Source organism: Mauremys reevesii, linkage group 1, assembly GCF_016161935.1.
Source record: "Mauremys reevesii isolate NIE-2019 linkage group 1, ASM1616193v1, whole genome shotgun sequence".
Taxonomy (NCBI): Eukaryota; Metazoa; Chordata; order Testudines; family Geoemydidae; genus Mauremys; species Mauremys reevesii.
This window is the reverse complement of record NC_052623.1, coordinates 319,189,939-319,209,483: the sequence shown is the minus strand read 5'-3', so window position 1 is coordinate 319,209,483 and position 19,545 is coordinate 319,189,939. Positions and strand designations below refer to the sequence as shown.

The following is a 19,545-nucleotide window of genomic DNA, read 5'->3' as shown; positions in this document are numbered from 1 at the left end:
ATAGGTTTACTCATGTACATTGTGGTCGCAGGCATTGTTCATTAAAACCTCTCACCATTAGACACTGAAGGATACTAGTTCAGTGATGATCAGAGAGAATTCCTAAAACTCTTTGTATTGCGAACAAGAACCAATCTAGATTTATTGACTTAAAATTGGTTTCTGCAAATTGTTATTTTATTGCAGATGTTATTTTTCACTTCAGAACAATGATTGAGGCCAAGTGGAGCAAGTCTTTACAAAAATAAATAAGGTTAATATTTGATGCTGAAAAACTGAGGGAAAACACAATTACCTACTGTTTCACAAATGCACCACACAATCTCCTAAACATGAACAAAACATCTTTTATTACTGGGGCCACTGCTGTTTATCTGGACTATGAGTTTATTGGTCTCATGCATAAGCACTAATTGGACTGCCTCAATCCCAGCTCTATAATGAGCACAGGCGCTAACAATTCCATTTTCCAGTTCATTGTCAATCTTGGTTCAAATTTGCCTGTTTTTCTCATTCAGTGACACATTGTCATAGTTCATTTAACTTTCAAAGGACATGCCTATCTTTCTTTGTCCCTGAAGTGTTCTCAAAACAGAATCTGCTGTCAATGTTTCTGCTCTATATTCTAAAAACAAAAACAGCCCCTCATAAACAAAGAGTTAAGGGCCTGATCCAAAACACATTGAAGTCAATGAGAGTCTTTCTGTTAACTTTAAGTAGGCTTCAGATCAGGCACTCAAAGCACAAAATTAAGTAAAATTTGCTATTTATGTCTGCATATGTTGTTGAAGTTTAGGACTGTAAGGCTATTGGACTAATTACAGTATATCCTTTAATCAATGATAATTGCTCCTCACTGAATAAAAAAAGTTGATACATTTCTGCGAGTTTCTGTCACTATTTATGTAAATAAAAATGTGCAGAATACAGTTTTCCCAAGCAAATTCTGTTAATTTAAAATAAACTTTTATGTCCACTGTGCCTAAATATTTTCCATCAAAGTATGCAACTTGCAGTGGGTTGATATCAGCTGAAATTGAGAGGGGGGGTATTCTGAAGTTGAGAGACAGGAGTTATTCTCTTTTATTTTAAAAGAAACACCTTTATGCCTAATCAAGACAATGTAGACATTCCCCCTACCCCCAAAAAAATGATTGAGGTGCACTTTAAGCACTAGTAAAACAATACCCTCCTAAATTGTGATTACATCTAACTTGACTTCTTCCATGCATTCAGTGTTGTTGTAGCCATATTGGTCCCAGAATATTAGAGATACCCGGAGGTAATATCTTTTATTGGACCAACTTCTGTTAGTGAGAGAGAGAAGCTTTCAAGCTTACTCAAAGACCTGAAGAAAAGCTCTGTTGAAAGCTTGTCTCTCTCACCAACAGAAATTAATCCAATAAAAGATCTCATTCACCTGGTCTCTTTGATCTCTTCCAGACAACCAACTGCTACTCGGTCTCTTTTGTTGATTATTTGAGCTATTTGGACTCCAACACACCTCATGACAGTTGATATTTCAGTGTCTAATTTATAATATAATAGCCCTCAGATGTAATCTCTCGTATTATATTCCACCATCTGTATATTGACTTCTTGAGAAACAATAAGCTATACATTTAATATTAATACATTTCTATTTTTCTATTTTACAATCCTTGTTTCTATTGTCCTTGAATCTCAAATGTTTCCATCTCTACTGGATAAATGAGTCACATTTATGGAAATATTCTCTATTAAAAAGTTATTCTAAAGAACTGGAATTTTTTTCACCAACACAGATTGATCATGTGTGGCTTTTGTGTCAAAGAATCACAAAAATAAAGACTTTTTCTTCATTCAAATCATTGCTTACTAAAACTTGAGAACCACCCACCATGTATTTTAGTTAATATTCAGTGTTCTAAAGGTAAATATGATTTTATCTTATTATTATTTTTGTCCCTGTACCTTAAGGACCCTTCTTTCTAAATAAGGGATATCCAATCCTTTCTTTCTACTTACTGTGAGGTATTGGTACTGTTTCTTCAAATCGGTAAGCAGGAGCCAGGCAGGAGAGGCTGGCAAGGTTCGAAGAGGAAGCTTTGCAATGAAGCAGAGAGAATAGTTTTAGGCTACTTAAAGGTCATATTATGTTATGGACATATTAGCTAACACCTATTATCTAACATGTTACAAAACTAGGATAGACAAGGCAGTGTGTATTTTAATACATACTGAGCTGGTTGAGTTAAAATCAAGGGGAATTTAGGCTTTAAAACAAGCTTAACAACATTAAAGTATGCACTACCTTGTCTACACTGGACTTAGAACACATTAGTTAGCACATGTTAGCTAACATACCTTTAAGACCTAGCCTAGACAAAGCCTTAGGCGCGGCCTACCCACAATGTTTGTACTGGTATTACTATTTAAGTCAGAGATGAGAATTTTTACCAAAATAGTTACACTGGTACAACCCCTCATAGTGTGTGTGCAGTTATACCAATATAAAGGTATCTAAGGGCTTGTCTACATTGGCACTTTACAGCGCTGCAACTTTCTCGTTCAAGGATGTGAAAAAACAGCCCCTGAGCATAGCACGTTTCAGCACTGTAAAGCACCAGTATAGACAGTGCACCAGCGCTGAGAGACAGGCTGGGAGCCATGCTCCCAGTACTGGTGGCTACGCCCCTCATGGAGGTGGTTTTTTCAGAGGTGTGGGAGCGCTCCCAGCGCTGCGCTGTGACCACACAAACCACATTAAAGCACTGCTGCAGCAGCAGCACTTTAATGTTGCCAGTGTAGACTAGCCCTTATACTTGGATAGCTTATTACCTACAGGGCTTGGCTACACTTGAAAGTTGCAGCGCTGGTGGAGGCTTTCCAGCGCTGCAATTAGTAACTGTCCACACCTGCAAGGCACATCCAGCGCTGCAACTCCTTGGCTGCAGCGCTGGCTGTACACCTGGTCTGCTTGGGGTATAACGAGTGCAGTGCTGGTGATCCAGTGCTGCTTGACAAGTGTGGCCACACACCAGCGCTGTTATTGGCCTCCAGGGTATTAGGAGATATCCCAGAATGCTTTTCACTAAATTACTCTCTTTGTTTTGTTATGCAGCCTCTCTTTGTTTTGTTGTGAACTCGGAGCTCCGCGGCGCTCCGGAGCACAGGGAGCTGCTTATCTAAAAAACAAACACAGCTCCTGTTTGCTGTGATCAATCTGTACCTGACTGTGAACAATCAAATGAGAAAACCCCCTGCCTGTCTCAGTCACAGGGGTTGAGTGTTTGCTTGACGAGGAACAGCGGGGGCAGAGGGGAGAACGGGAGTCTGTTGGATGCAGGCTGTTTGCAGTTAAGAGTTAAGATTAAGGGCTCGGGAACATTTTCTGATTTTGCAAGTCAGGAAGCTAACATACAGTGTTGGCTCCAAAAATCCACTCTCTCTCTCTCCCCCGCTCCCTGTCACACTACACACCACCCCACCCCCCTCTTTTGAAAAGCACGTTGCTGCCACTTGAACGCTGGGATAGCTGCCCATAATGCACTGCTCCCAACAGCGCTGCAAATGCTGCAAATGTGGCCACACTGCAGCACTGGTAGCTGTCAGTGTGGCCACATACCAGCGCTGTCCCTACACAGCTGCATGACCAGCGCTGTAACTCCCAGCGCTGCAACTTTCAAGTGTAGCCAAGCCCACACTGATATAGGCACATTTATACTATTATAATTTCATCTACAGTGTTGCACCACTTTAACTACACCAGTATAGTTAAAACAGTACAACTTTTGTGTGTGGACAAGGCCTTAGAAGGAACACTGGTTTCCTTATTTCCAATATAGTTCCTTGCTCTTTGATAGAAGAAAGTGACTCTTTCTGCGATTCTTTTGCCAGTGTCACAGAAAGTCCACTGTGTATTATGTGCTTTATTGTTATTTATATTGTGTTTGTTGAAACTAAGAGATTGCCAGCTCCTATAGTTCATCAACCAGACATCAGACAACCATGAGATTCGATTAAAAATCATGAGATTTTAAAAATAACACATTTGGATTTTTTTAATTTGGATTCTTCTGGCATTTGAGCCTGTATGTTTCATGTTTTCAAGCTTTTTTCACATACAACAATGAAGGCTAGAAATTTACTCTCTCTTTTTTTTTAATGAAAACTGAGATTCTCATGTAATCACAGGACTGTGGGAGCTAAGGCTTTGAAAAAACACCAAATATTGTGAGACTCATGATAAAATCTCATGAAATTGAAAAAGTAAACATCAAAAAAAAAGAGCATGCATGTTTTACTGCTGCCTTGTGGTGGTATCTCCCTTCATGCTCCAAGCTATACTATAATTCACTTTATAAATCCAATTTTGATCCCTGGACCGACCTTTCTCACACATACCCCCATCCCACCTGAAATTTTGTATGTGCACTGTGATACCTTATCTCTTACTTTTCACAATCTTCCTCATGGATAGACTTTACAAAAACTAGACAAGCCATTTACAACACAAACTTTGCTGCTCTACAAAGGAAAAAGGACACTAAACTATCTAAACTGCTACATGCCACAAGGAACCACAACAGTAGTTCCCTTAACCCACCCAACAATATTGTTAATCTTTCCAGCTATACTCTTAGCCTGGCAGGAGAGTCTGTCCTATCCCGGGGCCTCTCCTTTTGCCCCTCCAGACCCACGAACATGATACAGTTCTGCAGGGACCTAGAATCCTACTTTCAACGTCTCCGACTCAAAGAATATTTCCAACACACCTCTGAACAACATACTAACCCACAGAGTCCTTCCTACAAGCGCTACAAAAAGAAGGATTCTGCATGGACTCCTCCTGAAGGTCGAAACAACAGACTGCACTTCTACACAGATTGCTTCCGTCGACATGCACGGGCTGAAATTGTGGAAAAGCAGCATCACTTGCCCCATAACCTCAGCCATGCTGAATACAACGCCATCAACAGCCTCAGGAATAACTCTGACATCATAATCAAAAGGCTGACAAAGGAGGTGCTGTCGTCATCATGAATAAGTTGGAATATGAACAAGAGGCTGCTAGGCAGTTCTCTAACACCACATTCTACAGGTCATTATCCTCTGATCCCACTGAGGATTACCAAAAGAAACTACACTATCTGCTCAAGAAACTCCCTGAAAGAGCACAGGAACAGATCCATACAGACACATGCCTAGAACCCCGACCAGGGGTATTCTATTTGCTACCCAAGATCCATAAACCTGGAAATCCTGGACACCCCATCATCTCAGGCATTGGCACCCTAACGGCAGGACTGTCTGGCTATGTGGACTCTCTCCTCAGGCCTTACGCTACAGCATTCCCAGCTATCTTCAAGACACCACTGACTTCCTGAGGAAACTACAATCCATCGGTGATCTTCCAGAAAACACCATCCTGGCCACTATGGATGTACAAGCTCTCTGCACCAACATTCCACACAAAGATGGACTACAAGCCATCAGGAACAGTATCCTTGATAATGTCATGGCAAACCTGGTGGCTGAACTTTGCGACTTTGTCCTCACCCACAACTATTTCACATTTGGGGACAACATATACCTTCAAGTCAGTGGCACTGCTATAGGTACCCGCATGGCCCCACGGTATGCCAACATTTTTATGGCTGACTTAGAACAACGCTTCCTTAGCTCTCATCCCCTAATGTCCCTACTCTACGTGTGCTACATTGATGACATCTTCATTATCTGGACCCATGGAAAAGAAGCCCTTGAGGAATTCCACCATGATTTCAACAATGTCCACCCCACCATCAACCTCAGCCTAGACCAATCCACACAAGCGGTCCATTTCCTTGACACTACTGTGCTGATAAGTGATGGTCACATAAACACCACCTTATACCGGAAACCTACTGAGCACTATACTTACCTACATGCTTACAGCTTCCATCCAGGACACACCGCACGATCCGTTGTCTACAGACAACCTCTAAGATACAACTGCATTTGCTCCAATCCCTCAGACAGAGACAAACACCTACAAGATCTCTATCAAGTATTCTTAAAACTACAATACTCACCTGCTGAAGTGAAAAAAACATATTGACAGAGCCAGAAGAGTACCCAGAAGTCACCTACCACAAGACAGGCCCAACAAAGAAAATAACAGAACGCCACTAGCCGTTACCTTCAGCCCCCAACTAAAACCTCTCCAGCACATCATCAAAGATCTACAACCTATCCTGAAAGATGATCCCTCACTCTCACAGATCTTGGGAGACAGACCTGTCCTCGCTTACAGACAGCCACCCAACCTGAAGCAAATACTCACCAGTAACCACACACCACAGAACAAAAACACTAATCCAGGAACCTATCCTTGCAACAAAGCCCGATGCCAACTCTGTCCACATATCTATTCAAGTGACACCATCATAGGACCTAATCACATCAGCCACACCATCAGGGGCTCATTCACCTGCACATCTACCAATGTGATATATGCCATCATGTGCCAGCAATGCCCCTCTGCCAGGTACATTGGCCAAATTGGACAGTTTCTATGCAAAAGAATAAATGGACACAAATCTGACATCAGGAATCATAACATTCAAAAGCCAGTAGGAGAACACTTCAACCTCTCTGGCCATTCAACAACAGATTTAAAGGTGGCAATTTTGCAACAGAAAAGCTTCAAAAACAGACTCTAACGAGCAACTGCTGAACTTGAAATGATATGCAAACTAGATACTATCAATTTAGGCTTAAATAGAGACTGGGAATGGCTGAGCCATTACACACATTGAATCTATTTCCCCCATGTTAAGTATCTTGTCAAACTGTCTTAAATGGGCTATCTGGATTATCCCTACAAATTTTTTTTTCTCCTGCTGACAACAGTTCATCTTAATGAATTAGCCTCTTAGGGCTTGTCTACACTACAGGACTATTTCGAATCTACTTAAGTCGAATTTGTGGATTCGACCTTAATAAGTTGAATTTGTGTATCCATACTAAATACACAAATTCGAACTTCTGAGTCCACATTCACGGGGCCAGCTTCGACTTTGGAAGCGGTGCACTGTGGGAAGCTATCCACAGTTCCCGCACTCCCGCTGCCCATTGAATTAGGGATTTCCCCAATGCATGCTGGGGAAAAATGTGTCGTCATTGAACCGTCAATCCCGCCCTCCCTGTCTTCCTTGAAAGCGCCGGCGGGAAATCTGTTCGTGCCCTTGTCTGGTCGGTTACAGCGCGGACGCCACAGCACTGCGAGCATGGAGCCCGCTGCGATCATCGCTGCACTTATGGCCGTTGTCAACTCCTCGACGTTATCGTCCACCTCTTCCACAGTCAGATGCTGAGAAACCGGGCGAGGAGGCTCCGCAGCACGGTGAGGAGAGTGGCGCAGACCTCTCAGAAAGCAGGGTACGCCGGGCAGTGGAGATCATGGTGGCAATGGGTCAAGTTCATGGTGTGGAACGGCGATTCTGGGCCCGGGAAACAAGCACAGACTGGTGGGACCGCATAGTGCTGCAGGTCTGGGATGACACAGAGTGGCTGCGAAACTTCAGGATGCGTAAGGGCACTTTCCTTGAACTGTGTGACTTGCTGTCCCCTGCCCTGAAGCGCCAGGACACAAGGATGCGAGCAGCCCTGAGTGTGCAGAAGCGAGTGGCCATAGCCCTCTGGAAACTTGCCACGCCAGACAGCTACCGGTCAGTAGCGAACCACTTTGGCGTGGGCAAATCTACCGTGGGGATTGCTGTGATTCAAGTAGCCCACGCAATCGTTGAGCAACTGCTCTCAAAGGTAGTGACTCTCGGAAATGTCCAGGTCATCATAGATGGCCGCGCGATGGGATTCCCAAACTGCGGTGGGGCTATAGATGGGACTCACATCCCTATCCTGGCACCAGCCCACCAGGCCAGCGAGTACATTAACCGAAAGGGCTACTTTTCAATGGTGCTGCAAGCTGTGGTGGACCATAGGGGACGTTTTACCAACATCAACGCGTCGGGTGGGCGGGCAAGGTTCATGACGCAGCGTGTGTTCAGGAACTCTGGTCTGTTTAGACGCCCAGGCAGGCACTTTCTTCCCGGACCACAAAATAACGGTTGGGGATGTGCAGATGCCTACAGTGATCCTCGGGACCCGGCCTACCCACTAATGCCCTGGCTCATGAAGCCCTATACAGGCGCCTTGGACAGTGAAAAGGAACTCTTCAACTACCGGCTGAGCAAGTGCAGAATGGTGGTGGAGTGTGCTTCGGACGTCTCAAGGGAGATGGCGGACCTTACTGACTCGCTCGGACATCAGCGAAAGAATATCCCCGTAGTTATTGCTGCTTGCTGTGTGCTCCACAATCTCTGTGAGAGCAAGGGCGAGACCTTTTTGGCCGCTTGGGAGGTTGAGGCAAATCGCCTGGCTGCTGTTTACGATCAGCCAGACACCCGTGCTGAGAGAATATCCCAGCGGGAAGCGATATGCATCAGGGAGGCTTTGAAAGCGAGTTTCCTCGCAGAGCAGGGTAACCTGTGACTGTCCACTTGATTTTAAGAGAGCCTGATCATAAACCAAGTTTCCCCCACTTCCGAAGGACGTTTTAAAACTAAGGACATGTTTTAGTAATTAATAATAAATCTTTCGTTGACTTTGCATTTCTCTTTCTTCGTTGAAACATGGAAGCATTCTGTGCTGGTTAAGGTGTGCACTGATGGGTGGGTTTGCAGGAAGGGGCGAGGGGTGCCGTCTTTGGATAGGGGTTAACATGACGGCTGTGGGTTTGGGCATTGGAAGGGGTGAGGGGGAAGGGTGAGTATCTGCCCCTGGATGAGGTCTCTTTTTGGGGCTCAGGGCACCGGGGAGGATCGTGACTACGGTCCAAGTGCATGTGAAGGGAAGCCTGCCTTTACATTCTGGGATGTCAGGCACCAGGACCCTGCACAAGCATACACATCAAGGAAAGACCCGGGGCAGCATACACCACACAGACTGTCCCTGGTGCCTAGTGACTGCAGTCTGTGTGTGCCCTGCAGTTGACCCTGCAGCCAAGTCTGTAGCATGGCACTGTGGGCTATGCAGTGAAATTACAACCCCCCCCCCTACAGAACAACAGAAAGTCTTCTGACACCAGAAACGTGACGGAAACAGTCAGTAACACAAAACCGCTTTTAATAATGTAGTACACAGTGGGGGGTTTGAATTGGAGTTGGGACTGGTTGATGCTTTAAGGAAAGAGCTTGTACAAATTTACAGCACGACAGTTGTCTCGAACATTATCGGTGTGCTGCGGTGCAGGGACAGTTCTCACGGCCCCTACCGCCCCTCCGTCTTGTCACTTTGGGTGAGGGGGGGACAGGACTTCTTGGCGTTGGAGGGCGGTTGCAGATGCACTGCAGGGGGGCTCTCTCCTCCTGACTGCGGTCTTGCAGAACATCTACAAGGCGCCGGAGCATGTCCGTTTGCTCCCTCATTAGACCAAGCAGCGTTTGAGTCGCCTGCTGGTCTTCCTGCCGCCACCTATCCTCCCGTTCCATGTGTGTGCGATGCTGCTGACACAGGCTCTCCCTCGACTGTCTCTGCTCTGCCGCCTCCGCTCTGGAGCTGGCCATCAGTTCCTGGAACATGTCGTCCCTTGTCTTTTTCTTTCGGCGTCTAATCTGAGCCAGCCTCTGCGAGGGGGATGGCGGGGCAGTCCGGGAAGGAGCCGAAGCTGTGTGATGCGAAAAAGTAGGTGATTTCCTTGAACAAATACATGTTTGCCAACAGTAAACACAGTCTAGTCAGTTTCAGTTAAGAAGACCAAACAGGGAACCAAGTCTCAGGAGATCTCGGAACTAGTCCGAGATTTCGGAATACGCTCTCATTGGCGGCGCGATTGCACTGGATAGCGCATGCGAGGAGAGACAGCTGCATCCCTCTTGCACAAAGTCCTGGTAAGCCTTACAGTACAGAGTGCTTATCAGTTAGTGCTTAGCTGTGCTCTCCTGCTGGAGGCAATGTGCAAAGCAGAAAAGATGAGCGTTATGCGGCACCTCCCGCCAGTGAACGGGAAAGACCCCTGTATGCTTTTCCTCTGTGGCCTGCAACACGTGGCTGTTAAGCGAGGGTCATTCTTATGCAAAGTAAAACTCTGTTAAGCGAGGGTCATTCTTATGCAAAGTAAAACTCTGTTAAGCGAGGGTCATTCTTATGCAAAGTAAAAGTCTACCATGCACAATAGTAACAGTACACTAATTCCACTAATTAGATGCAGCACTTCCACAACGACATCACCCTGAGGCGTGTCAGGCGCACACAGAGAGAGCGGATGCTAACAGAAGCCCTGCACAGACCAGGACCATACGCTGCCATGCTCGGCGAGGCGATGGTCCCCCTGTACCTGAGGATGGCCTGGCGCGGAAGAGTGTGCTTCAACGGAGCACCCAATAAAGCACCTCTCCCAAGAAACCTCTTGCTGAGGCTTTTCCAGCTGCTCTCTGAGAGCTTTTTTGAACTGTCCCCAGAGGACTATTGCTCCATTCCTATCTGTGTAGACCTGCTGTTTGTATAGTTTCATATTTAAAAATTTTTATATAGTATTTCTATTTTTTATATATATCCCTGTTTCTTAAAAAAATAAATGTTTCCCTGTTTGTAGCACTTACCGCCTGATCCTTCCCTGATTCTGAGTCCGGTTAACGGGCGGACGGTTGGTAGGGGATCTCTGTGAGGGTGATGAAGAGATCCTGGCTGTCAGGGAAAGCGGGAGTGGGTTCGATGTCGCCTGCGCCGTCCTCAAAAGACCCTTCCTCATCTTCCCCATCGGCGAACAGGGAGGGGGAACTGTCCCGGTACACTATTCCGTCCTCGGAGTCCACCGTCACTGGTGGGGCACTGGTGGCAGACCCACCTAGAATGGCATGCAGTGCCTCGTAGAAGCGGCATGTCTGGGGCTGGGCTCCGAGCGTCCGTTGCCGCTCTGACTTTTTGATACCCTTGTCTTAGGTCCTTCACTTTCACGCGCACTGCATCGCATCCCGGCTGTATCCTTTGTCTTTCATGGCTTTAGAGACCTTCTCGAAGGTCTTCGGCGTTCCGCTTGTTGGAGCGCAGCTCCGAGAGCACAGACTCCTCGCCCCACACAGCGATCAGATCCTGGACTTCCCGGTCAGTCCATGCTGGGGACCTCTTTCTAGTCTGGGATTGCCCGGACTCCTCTGCTGGAGAGCTCTGCATCGTTGCAGGTGATGAGTTGCTCTCAACGATGTGCAACCAGAACGTCAGATTCAAACCGCCCAGACAGGAAAATGAATTCAAATTTTCGCGGGTCATTTCCTGTGTGGCTGGCCAGAGAATCCAAGCTCGGACTGCTGTCCAGAGCGTCAACAGAGTGGTGCACTGTGGGATAGCTCCCGGAGCTGCTAAGTTCGATTAGCATCCACACCAAGCCTAATTCGAGCTAGCAAGTGCGAATTTAGCGTTACTCCACCTGCCGGGGTGGAGTACCAAATTCGAACTAAAGAGCCCTCTAGTTCGAATTAAATGGCTTCCTGGTGTGGACGGTTGAGCGGTTAGTTCGAATTAACGCTGATAAATTCGAATTAAAGTCCTAGTGTAGACCAGGCCTTAGAGTTGGTTGGGCAACTCCCACCTTTTCATGTTCTCTTTATGTATATATATCGCCTCACTATATGTTCCATTCTATGTGTCCAATGAAGTGGGCTATAGCCCACGAAAGCTTAGGCTCAAATAAATTTGTTAGTCTGTAAGGTGCCACAAGTACTCCTGTTCTTTTTGCGGATACAGACTAACTCGGCTGCTACTCTGAAACCTGTATTCTGTTCCCATCCACTATCCAGATGTCATCTGGAAATCCCATGTACCCCATTCACCCTTCCAGAACTGATCAGAGACCCTAAACTCCAAATGTAGGCAAGAGATTAACCTGCATTGTGCGCTCCCTTCACATGTGGGCAACAGGCTCACCTCTCAGTGCAGAGTAAATCTTTGCAAAACTGGGAATAGTTCCCCAGCTGTACCTGATAAACGGATGCGCGTGGGTCACATCATCAAAGACCCATGCTGTTGTAATCTATGATTGCAAAATGAAAATATAGTTGGGGACGAGAGCACAAAGATGAGGATGGTACAGGAATCTTAACCTTGAATTACATAAGAATGGCCATACTGGGTCAAAACCAATGGTCCATCTAGCTCAGCATCCTGACTTCCGACAGTGGCAGGGAATGAACAGAGCAGACAATCTCCGAGTGATCCATCCCATCATCCACTCCCAGCTTCTGGCAGTCAGAGGCTAGGGACACCCAGAATATGGAGTTGCATCTCTGTCCATATTAGCTAATAGTTATTGATGGACCTAACCTCCATGAATTTATCTAGTTCTTTTTTTAACCTGGTTACAGTTTTAGCCTTCACAACATCCCCTAGCAATGAGTTCCAAAGGTTGACTGTACGTTGTGTGAAGAAGTTCTTGCTTTTGTTTGTTTCAGACCTACTGCCTATTCATGTTTGAGCATTAATGAGTTTTTAAAATCACAATCCTCTATTCACATTTTTAGAATATGACAACCTTAACAAAACTTTTGCCTCTGCAATTATGCATGTTTTACATAACTATTTAACTGTTGCAATATAAAAAAAAATTAGTTAACATAAGAGTGGCTGCAATTAGGTGATATTTATGCTACCACCAAGTCACAGCACCGTATTAAAGGGGTCCAAACTCACCAATATACCACTTAGCCCATACATTCTACTGATGTTTCAGGAACAATTAGTCAATCCTGGTCTTCTCTGCCCTATTAAATGAAAGTAGTCTCACTGATTTCAGTGGCACTACTGAAATGAGTAAATTAAGTGGGATACGGCCCAATGTCTCATTAAACTGTCTCATTTCACAGTTGTTAGTAAGCTTAGATGTAATATGCTCTATGTATGCCTGTTCCCTTTTCAGTTGACCTTCCTATTTTTCAAACTGAAATTTCACAAAAAGAAAGGGAAGGAGGAAGAGTATAAATTATGGAAGGACACTTACTGTATCTACTAGGCACCCTGGTCAACTGTTGGAATGTTCTTCATATTGTTCACTTCTACTTTCCCTGTTGAATTCTCAGAGTTAGCTCTTGCCACCTCTGGAAAACATTACAGATTTGCAGAGATCAGGTGTCTAAATACATAGCTTTTTATGTTTCAGGTTCTCTGTTCATATGAAAAAATATGTTGGAAGAAATTATATACATAATAGGGCATTCAGAAGTTGTGCTGTTATTTAATACATCCAATAACAAAGAATTCCAGATCATGTTTTGTCACACTCTAATTTTGCCACGTGTAACAAGAAATCATCGTTACTGAAATGACATTGTCAAGTACACATGTATTTATTTAAAACCCCTTTTTCAGTATTGATGATTTCCTTTTAGAACCTATTTTAGAACATATAGAACATATTTTCCTTGCAGTTTTCTCATGTTACATTTGGAAAGCACTAATTGTCTGTCTGTGTTTCTTACAAAGCACATATCAAAAACAGATACACACATGAGCCCAGCGTAAGAACATGAAGAGAAGAGAAGAGACAATGGGTAGAGTCCTGTCTCAACTGAAGCCAATGCCAGATTTTCCCATTTACTTGAATGGAGCCATGATTAATAGCTATACTGTTAATATAAATCTGGGGATACTACTAGTTCATGTAAATGTTTACCTTGTCTAACTGCTAGTTCTCTAGCAACTAAATAATAAACATACTATACTTTTTTTTTAGCAAGAGTTAGTGTAATTGTTTAAGGGTACGCTATTTTGGAGGGTTGGATGTCTCAGGTGATAGCATACAGAACTTTTCACCTCTGGAACACTGGTTCAAATCTGGCCAAGGGAAGTAATGGTTGAAATCTATATGTTGGACTATATGAAATGAGCTCCTGGTCTCAGTATAGTTCCTAGTGGCAGATGTCCACACTAGAAAATTGCCACCACGTCATGCAATAATTTAGCTCCTTTTTGTAGTCTCAGCAGAAAGGATGAAGGTTGAAAGGGCATTAAGAATTCACCCTTGTGTCCTTTAGATGTGGTTCTACGCTGAAAAGTCCGTATGTAAAAATGGCAATTTCTTACTCAATTGATCTGCTTCTTGTTTATATGTAGAGTCATATCTGCATTCTGCACACTTCAGTGACCACAAATATATTTTACTACTTTTCACTCCATTGGCCCTACAGAGCCAAAAATATAGTTGAGAGAGAGACTTGGATTCTGTTTCTTCTTGTCTATCATCAACAAATTGTGAGCTAAATCCTAATGACAGTCAAGTATGCTCGTGCACTGAAGACAGAATAGTTTTACTACATTTTTCTCCTGTAGCTGAAGGCATCATTTGGCCTGCAATACTTTTGTTACTGAGGATAAGAAGGAAAGAAAAACGTCTGGACTTTTGGATCCCGGGAGTGTGGGGGAGAGAGGGTATATGACTAGCACTTAAAATAAATGTTTTTTACTTATAAACTGAAAATATTTGGTGTCAAAATTAGTTAGGAACGATAAATATGGACCCTCAAATTCTATTTTTACAGAGGGACTTTTCAGAATGAATTATACTTTAAAAATAGCCTGTAAAGAACTTTAAAATGTGAGTTTGTGCCATTTCTTTTTATATATAATATATATATAGTCTGCTTTTTTAAAAATAACTTTGGAAATAAGTTAGATTTTGCCCTTCCTAGTGTTACTGCAGGACCCGGGAAAGGGGAGAGAGGAGAAGAGTGTATCAGAAGATGTGTATTATGAGTTCTCACAAGGGACAAAGGTATAAAAGATATCATTATTTCACAAATGCTCCAGTCACTACTGGCTTCCAGGCTAGACAAGATCTCTTATTTTTAACAAGCAGAAAAAAAATAAAAACCAAACCTTGCAGGGTTTGTTTATAAGAAGCAAAAGAGAACATATGACCAACTTTTTTCTTTTGCACATCACCTTTAAATTTGCACTCTTTGAGTCAGTGCTGAGACATAATGCCAAGGTATGGAGTAGTATGTTTTGCAACGTGTACAGCCATTTACAACAGTGCAAACCTTGGGCAGAATGGCTGTAGAATGCTGCCATTCTCATTTGGTAGCTCTTTTCACAAGTGCAAGTGCCTATACAAGCAGTGAGACAGTGGGGAATTAGGCCCAGCATGTCTTTTCTGTGGCCAAATAGTTTTCAGCACTGTCACTCCTTTCATGAGCAGTGAATTCATTTTAAAAGCAAATGAAAGATACCAAAAGACATCCTTTGTCAGATTATACAGTATTATAATAAGTCACTTTTGAGTCCAAAGGTCTGCTTGAGCATTTCCTGTTTTAGTTTTAGCCTTGCTGCAATTTGTGGTTCATGATACTGTTTAAATTAACAGGAAATGCTGTAAATGAGTATGGAAATTAGAGATCAAAGAACCAGCATTTGGGGTATACTCTTGTATGGTTATGTTGCTTTCCACTAAACCCATATTTCTTCTCATGGTATCACAGACTTCACTGAAATCTGACTCTTTGAACAGAATAGATCTATATTCTATGGTTTGTTAAGCTAGTCTCTAGCAGTCAAATTCTACCACCCTTACTCAAATTGACTAGTACCTTATTCCAAGTAGTCCTGTTCACTTCAGTGGGGTTATCCATGGAGTAAGGGACTAGCAGGAATAAGGGGAATAGAATCTAGCCCTAGCTTTATCATACAACTAGTTTAAAATAAATACAAATCATCATTTAAAGTATGGCCAAAGTAATGTAACATATCAAAGAAACTCATATCTTTATTCTACAGCTGCAATATTATGTATGTGAAATCACTGAGATTTTAGATATACTTGCAGTACCTGGAACAATTGGTTGGGTTAGCAATGGAAGAATATCGTGGGCTTTTTTGTTTGTTTGTTTGTTATACTTCCTGTGGCATTTGTATCAAACCTTTGATGCTATTACATGCAGCTATTTGTATTTACTTCGTTAGTTTTAATAAAATGAGAAATTCCATGCAAAGTCACAAAACTTATATTACTGACCAGAGACATTAAGAATCCAGACCCTCTGGCATACAGGTTATTTATATTGTGGACAGATTCAGGCAGTAGAGTCAGTGCTTCAGGCTGCAGGCATTGTTCTTCTGTCCTGAAGGTTCTCTTGTGTGGAGTTATGGAGAGCTCCATCTTGTCTCCCTTTTTGTTTAACATGTATATGGCACTAACAGTAGGGTTAGTGAGGAAGGTCTGGGCTACAGGGTTTTCAGTACACTTAAACCAGGTCTCAACCATGATTAGCTCAATGAATGCAAGCCCCTGCTTGTCCTTGTCTCCACTTGCAGCCAACTGGTATTGACCAGTGCAGCTTCACTGACTGCTGAATCTGGTCTGTTCCTGAGAGCATTAACATTTCACTGTAAACCCCCTCTTGAAGTGGTGGGATCAGCAGTGGGCAGAACTGTCCCTGGCAGTGCAGCGTCCTGGGAAGAGAGAGGGAAACAGGGCCCTGTGGCTGGTGCAGTTTCACAGACTTCAATATGCATGGCCTTCGTCTCAAGTGGATCCTCTAGGCACTTTACAGATCTCGGGATTGTATTCCCTGCCCATTCAACTGGAAAGCAAGTACACACACACATGCACACACAGACGTAATGATCTTGGGGAAATGGCAAAGGTAATTTAATAGAACTTTTCTCTCTCTTAGCTCCCTCTCATTGGTTTTCCATAGAATCTGGCTCAGAATTCTGATAATAATAGTTTGCAGTGTTGTTGTAGCTGTGTCGATCCCAGGATATGAGAGAGACAAGGTAGGGTAGGTAATATATTTTGGTCCAATAAAAGATATTACTCACCCTACGTTGTTCCTCTAATAATAGTAATACTTTGCTATTCAACAGTGCCTTTAATACAAGGATCTCAAAGTGCTTTACAATCTTTAAGTAATACTCAACACCTTGCAAGGTAGAGATATATTATTACACCTGTTGTGCATATTGTGAAACTGAGACACAAAAAGATTAAGTGATTTGCCCAAGGTCACAGATCAGTGACAGAGTCAAGAATGAAATTTAAATCTCCCAATTCCCAGTTCTCTGTTTTAGCCATATGAGCATCTTTCCCCCTTTAATCACCATGAATTATGAATGACAGTTTGAATAATAGGGCAGGACAAATGACATTGGATTACATCAATCCTCTGACTGACACAAAGGTATAGGTATATATATGCCATGTCCCATCTTTCATTTTGTCAGCCAGAAGCAATGGAAAGTTTTTTGGGTGGAGGAGACAGAAAAAGCTACAGTATCTCGTCACTTTGTTTTTTATCTAATACACGAATTAGAAATAAGCACTAAGCTGAATTTTGACCCACAACTCCAACTGAGCCTGTATTGGTGTTAGAAAAAGTTTCATGTGCATTTGTTTTCAATTTCACCTGCCTGTATACATCTGACTCCGGACACAAACATATTGAAGGTTATTTTATTTTTCAGTGTATGTATTAAAAGTATAAATGATATTACCTACAGACCAAAGCTTAACTTGATTTCATTTTGTGTCCAGAGAAGTATTTTGCAAAGAATAAAGGAAGCTGCCTCCGACATAGTTATTTTGCCTCCCATGTGAAGTGATATTGGTTGTCACAGTTGTTAGGGCCTTTTTTCCCTACTTAGTGAAATAAGTAAGGACTTAGACTTACATGCTAAACTAACTTCAGTGAATGCCAAATCCTGCTCTCAGAGTGGTGTAAATTCAAAGAAACTCTAGTGAAATCATTTGAGAGGAGTAAATCTGGAAATACTCCATTGAGGCAAATTGAGTTATTCAGCTTTTACAATCCTGTAAATGAGAGTAAAATTTGGCCCATAGTGAGCTAATATTTCTTAACATCTTGGTCTAAATTTAAAATAATTGCTCGTGTTCACTTTAAAATGATAAATCTGTTTTGTATTCTATAAATGTTTCTTACCCTCTGGATACTTGGAAAGAAAATATTCTTACTTTGCTTAACAGAGGATAGGCAATATCTCGGCAATATGAGAAATAATACATATAAAGTATCCAAGGTGACGTTACATTTTATATCTTATTTCCAGGACTGTATGTCGCTTGTCTGGCATGCCATAGCCTGCCTCAACAAATGAGTTACAAATATCCCTATGTCTGCAAAGGCATGATGCAATGTGTTAACACAGCAGTAGTAAGAAGATTTCAGAATATTGTCAATAGTCCAGTGAATTCTTTCTAGATGATTTTGGGGAAGATGTTCGTAAACAGGACACTGGTTTTAGGTCATTAAATGCTCTTTTACGATAAGACTGATAAGAAGGGATTGGTGAAGTTATTTTCAAGTCAGCAAATGGCATGCTGTATTCACATTTTGAAACCATACCCTCACCGCTGCTCTCATGATACTAACCAAGAGGCATCATATATGTCTTAGTGAATCTTAAATATATGATCAACACCCAACTGTCTATTTTCTATGTCTCTGATGTTGAATGCACAGCTCTGTGTTTTTAAATAATGTATCGATTAATCCTGTTCTAAAACATATTTGAAGTCAAAGCAATGCTGTTGTTTCTCAGATGTGAATTTTATTTCTAACCAAATGTCTCTGAGGTGCCTGTTCCAGATCAATATTCTAAACCAAAGTATTTATTATGCATCAAAGTGGAAAGCATCACACAGCTATTTGGCTGGATAATAAAGAGAAAATTAACCCAGAGGTGAGACGCTGTAAGAGAAAACATTGCAGAGATATTTTCCTAACTATTGAACTGTAAACAAAAGATAAAACATTGTCATTTATGATTATTAACTGAGTAAACAATATTGGTACTCACCTCGATAAAGCCAGTGAGTAGAAGAAAACTTTGACAGAGCAAGTTACAGTTGCTGCTGTGTTTGTATTAGAAGTTTGCTCCTCCTAATGGGTGTGCTTTTAACTATTGAGATACTGACAGGGTCTGGAGGGAAGAGAGGATTTTACCTACAAGGCTTCATGTAATTGCAAAATAAATACATCATCAAAATGTTAGCCAAGGCTTCTCTTTTCTGATCACTATAGTCCTCAGTGCTTTTATCTTGTGTTTCCTACTATAGAATACAAAATCAGAATGTGTTATAAAAGGGAACAGTACTGACCTGATCAATATTGAAGAAAAATTCATTTATGTTTTGATAGTTACCAGCGATACTCAATTGAATGGGTGAGCGATATTAGCAGTAGTGACATAATCGCTCCTACATATAATGGACCTATGAGTAATAGTGGAAAGTGAAGCCACTTGCAAAACAAAACAAGTAAAATAGTTTAGGAATTTTTTGGAATGCCTTTTTAAGAAAGTCGCTTGGGCATGTGATTGCTAGTTAGCTAGAATGCCTTCCTTCCTCTTTCTAAATTGGTTTATTCTGAATTGGCTAGGGCATAGCCGTCACTAGTCAGGGACCCCATCTGTTGATCTCCCTAAGGAGGACACCTGTTACAACAGTCATTGGAGTCAGCTACTGTTGAACCCTGCCATATGACAGGAGTATAACATTTTGTAATCCTGACCCAT

General features: G+C 42.6%; 1 protein-coding gene across 1 annotated transcript in view; it reads right to left on the bottom strand.

The window, feature by feature from the left end:
• The window catches only part of LOC120371564 (hyaluronidase-1-like), a 32,354-nt gene extending 13,473 nt beyond the window's left edge, over positions 1–18,881 (bottom strand). Inside the window, exons 1-2 of the mRNA XM_039487447.1 lie at positions 18,829–18,881; positions 13,016–13,112 (exon numbers count right to left, since the gene is read on the bottom strand). The gene's annotated coding sequence lies outside the window, so the exon portion shown is untranslated. The remainder of the gene's footprint in view (positions 1–13,015; positions 13,113–18,828) is intronic.
• Positions 18,882–19,545: the final 664 nt, after the last annotated feature.